Raw genomic sequence first — 5,000 nt, forward strand, 5'->3', positions numbered from 1 at the left:
CTCCGAAAGCCAACCTCATTTTATTTACTTTTCGTTTCTCTGCAAACAAGAAGTTTGACTTCTTTCTAGTTTTAGTTTCTCTCAAACATCTTTCCATAACTATCTCAAACTTTTAGCTCGGATAGAAGAGTTGATGCTCAGTTAGTACGAGTATACACATCAGTGCATACAAGTCACCAACCTCCTCGATGGGAGGCTCGCCACATAAGGGCCATTCGGTCTTAGACACCGACCCGTGGCAATGCTGTGTAGAGAAAAGTTCTAAACGAAGTACGGAACGAAACAGTCGAGACCGAAGTCTCGAGGCGCCGTGAACTGCTTCTCGACCGAGATCGTAGAATAGCCCCAAGCGCGCGCTGAACCGCCCGACTCGCCGAACCGTCGAGTCTCTTAAGGATACCGAACGGCCGGCAAGGACGCCGGCGCCGCGCGGTGAATAGCACGCGCGCTTATGGGTGCAAACCGCCGCGGCAACAGCCCGTCCGGCGGGGCTGTTGGGACTTAGAAAAATTTTTGCATGAAAAATTTTTTTGTACAACACAATAAATATTTATATTTCCAGGATATTTAACACAAAATATTCAACTTTTCATATACTATCTCGGTACTTTGAACATTTTTCAAGTCCAACCGCCAAGAGTAAACTTATCTTTCTATCGTATCTAGACCATTATAAATATTAGATCATTGTATAATAAAGCATTCTAACAATAAATATCAAGTATCAAAGCTCTAGGATGAATATTTATCGAATAAACTCAGAATAATGTTCCGGGCGCATTGCGTGCAACTCCGACCGAAGTGAAATTTTTCTAAGTCCAACCGCCAAGAGTAAACTTTTTTCCTAGCGTTCCCAGACCATTATAAATATTAGATCATTGTATAATAACGCATTCTAACAATAAATATCAAGTATCAAAGCTCTAGGCTGAATATTTATCGAATAAACTCAGAATAATGTTCCAGGCGCATTACGAGCAACTCCGACCGAAGCGAAATTTTTCTAAGTCCAACCGCCAAGAGTAAACTTTTTTCCTAGCGTTCCCAGACCATTATAAATATTAGATCATTGTATAATAACGCATTCTAACAATAAATATCAAGTATCAAAGCTCTAGGATGAATATTTATCGAATAAACTCAGAATAATGTTCCGGGCGCATTGCGAGCAACTCCGACCGAAGCGAAATTTTTCTAAGTCCAACCGCCAAGAGTAAACTTTTTTCCTAGCGTTCCCAGACCATTATAAATATTAGATCATTGTATAATAACGCATTCTAACAATAAATATCAAGTATCAAAGCTTTAGGATGAATATTTATCGAATAAACTCAGAATAATGTTCCGGGCGCATTGCGAGCAACTCCGACCGAGCGAAATTTTTCTAAGTCCAACCGCCAAGAGTAAACTTTTTTCCTAGCGTTCCCAGACCATTATAAATATTAGATCATTGTATAATAACGCATTCTAACAATAAATATCAAGTATCAAAGCTTTAGGATGAATATTTATCGAATAAACTCAGAATAATGTTCCGGGCGCATTGCGAGCAACTCCGACCGAGCGAAATTTTTCTAAGTCCAACCGCCAAGAGTAAACTTTTTTCCTAGCGTTCCCAGACCATTATAAATATTAGATCATTGTATAATAACGCATTCTAACAATAAATATCAAGTATCAAAGCTTTAGGATGAATATTTATCGAATAAACTCAGAATAATGTTCCGGGCGCATTGCGAGCAACTCCGACCGAGCGAAATTTTTCTAAGTCCAACCGCCAAGAGTAAACTTTTTTCCTAGCGTTCCCAGACCATTATAAATATTAGATCATTGTATAATAACGCATTCTAACAATAAATATCAAGTATCAAAGCTTTAGGATGAATATTTATCGAATAAACTCAGAATAATGTTCCGGGCGCATTGCGAGCAACTCCGACCGAGCGAAATTTTTCTAAGTCCAACCGCCAAGAGTAAACTTTTTTCCTAGCGTTCCCAGACCATTATAAATATTAGATCATTGTATAATAACGCATTCTAACAATAAATATCAAGTATCAAAGCTTTAGGATGAATATTTATCGAATAAACTCAGAATAATGTTCCGGGCGCATTGCGAGCAACTCCGACCGAGCGAAATTTTTCTAAGTCCAACCGCCAAGAGTAAACTTTTTTCCTAGCGTTCCCAGACCATTATAAATATTAGATCATTGTATAATAACGCATTCTAACAATAAATATCAAGTATCAAAGCTCTAGGATGAATATTTATCGAATAAACTCAGAATAATGTTCCGGGCGCATTGCGAGCAACTCCGACCGAAGCGAAATTTTTCTAAGTCCAACCGCCAAGAGTAAACTTTTTTCCTAGCGTTCCCAGACCATTATAAATATTAGATCATTGTATAATAACGCATTCTAACAATAAATATCAAGTATCAAAGCTTTAGGATGAATATTTATCGAATAAACTCAGAATAATGTTCCGGGCGCATTGCGAGCAACTCCGACCGAGCGAAATTTTTCTAAGTCCAACCGCCAAGAGTAAACTTTTTTCCTAGCGTTCCCAGACCATTATAAATATTAGATCATTGTATAATAACGCATTCTAACAATAAATATCAAGTATCAAAGCTTTAGGATGAATATTCATCGAATAAACTCAGAATAATGTTCCGGGCGCATTGCGAGCAACTCCGACCGAGCGAAATTTTTCTAAGTCCAACCGCCAAGAGTAAACTTTTTTCCTAGCGTTCCCAGACCATTATAAATATTAGATCATTGTATAACAACGCATTCTAACAATAAATATCAAGTATCAAAGCTCTAGGATGAATATTTATCGAATAAACTCAGAATAATGTTCCGGGCGCATTGCGAGCAACTCCGACCGAGCGAAATTTTTCTAAGTCCAACCGCCAAGAGTAAACTTTTCTCCCCGAGCTCCCGCACGACTTTAATCGTTATATCCACGCACGATACCGCTTGTCATCAATATTTCTCGAGTTTCAAAGCTCTCGGACGCGTATTGCTCCAGTTTTTGTGAAATATTGCTCCGACCGCCAAGAGTAAACTTATCTTTCCGGCTTACTCGGACAATTATAAATATTAGATCATCGTGTGGTAAAGCATTTTGAAGACAAATATCAAGTATGAAAGCGCTCGGATGAGTATTTATCGAATAAACTGAGAATAATGTTCGGAGCGCATCGCTTGCTCGGCCGCTCGAACGAATCGTTCGCGCGCCGAGGCGCGTCGTATCGCCGTGCGAAGGAGCTCGAGCGAAATTTTTCTAAGTCCAACCGCCAAGAGTAAACTTTTCTCCCCGAGCTCCCGCACGACTTTAATCGTTATATCCACGCACGATACCGCTTGTCATCAATATTTCTCGAGTTTCAAAGCTCTCGGACGCGTATTGCTCCAGTTTTTGTGAAATATTGCTCCGACCGCCAAGAGTAAACTTATCTTTCCGGCTTACTCGGACAATTATAAATATTAGATCATCGTGTGGTAAAGCATTTCGAAGACAAATATCAAGTATGAAAGCGCTCGGATGAGTATTTATCGAATAAACTGAGAATAATGTTCGGAGCGCATCGCTTGCTCGGCCGCTCGAACGAATCGTTCGCGCGCCGAGGCGCGTCGGATCGCCGTGCGAAGGAGCTCGAGCGAAATTTTTCTAAGTCCAACCGCCAAGAGTAAACTTTTCTCCCCGAGCTCCCGCACGACTTTAATCGTTATATCCACGCACGATACCGCTTGTCATCAATATTTCTCGAGTTTCAAAGCTCTCGGACGCGTATTGCTCCAGTTTTTGAGAAATATTGCTCCGACCGCCAAGAGTAAACTTATCTTTCCGGTTGACTCGGACAATTATAAATATTAGATCATCGTGTGGTAAAGCATTTCGAAGACAAATATCAAGTATGAAAGTGTTAGCATGCGTATTTATCGAGTTATTGAGAAATAATTTTCCGAGTTATATTTCGACGTGTACTAATCGTGTTCTATCGGTCGTGCGGGTAAACGGCGGGAGTCAGTTTTGGTCTGTACTGTTAGCTAGATCGTCCCCGGATATGTTTGCGATGCGCGTGTTTGGATTAACGAGTTTCCCTCTGTCCCTACCTTTTTTTTCGTTCAAACCATGTCTGTGGATTTGTGCGGATATTGAGATGCCGGTTTTGGGCCATTTAATTGTCAATAAAACAACATGTAATTGTTTGAAATAATACACTATGTTCATATTGTATTATTCGTATCTTATTAATAAAATAAAAAATTTATATTTTAATTTTTTACTTTTAAATCACATGTATTATTTTCAGGTGGCATTCGTATGGGATAATTGGTTATTTCAGCTACATTGTTCTAATAATATAAGGAATATGCTGCTAGAACTCCGGCAATACGCTGCTAGAAGATGAAGCAGTACGGCGCTACAACATGAAGGTATACGCCGCTGGAACTCTGGAAATGGGCCGCTGTAACTGAAAGCAGTACGCTGCTGTAAATAAGGCAATACGCCGCTGTAAATAAGGCAATACGCCGCTGTAAATAGAGGCAATACGCCGCTGTAAGTAGAAGCAACACGCCGCTGTAAATAAGGCAATACGCCGCTGTAAATAAGGCAACACGCCGCTGTAAATAAGGCAATACGCCGCTGTAAATAAGGCAATACGCCGCTGTAAATAGAGGCAATACGCCGCTGTGAATAAGGCAATACGCCGCTGTAAGTAGAAGCAACACGCCGCTGTGAATAAGGCAATACGCCGCTGTAAATAGAGGCAATACGCCGCTGTGAATAAGGCAATACGCCGCTGTAAGCAGAAGCAACACGCCGCTGTGAATAAGGCAATACGCCGCTGTAAATAGAGGCAATACGCCGCTGTGAATAAGGCAATACGCCGCTGTGAATAGAAGCAATACGCCGCTGTGAATAAGGCAATACGCCGCTGCAGACGAAAGCAATACGCCGCCGGAACTGAAAGCAATACGCCGCT

The sequence above is a fragment of the Lasioglossum baleicum genome, unplaced genomic scaffold (assembly GCF_051020765.1).
Source record: "Lasioglossum baleicum unplaced genomic scaffold, iyLasBale1 scaffold0055, whole genome shotgun sequence".
NCBI lineage: Eukaryota > Metazoa > Arthropoda > Insecta > Hymenoptera > Halictidae > Lasioglossum > Lasioglossum baleicum.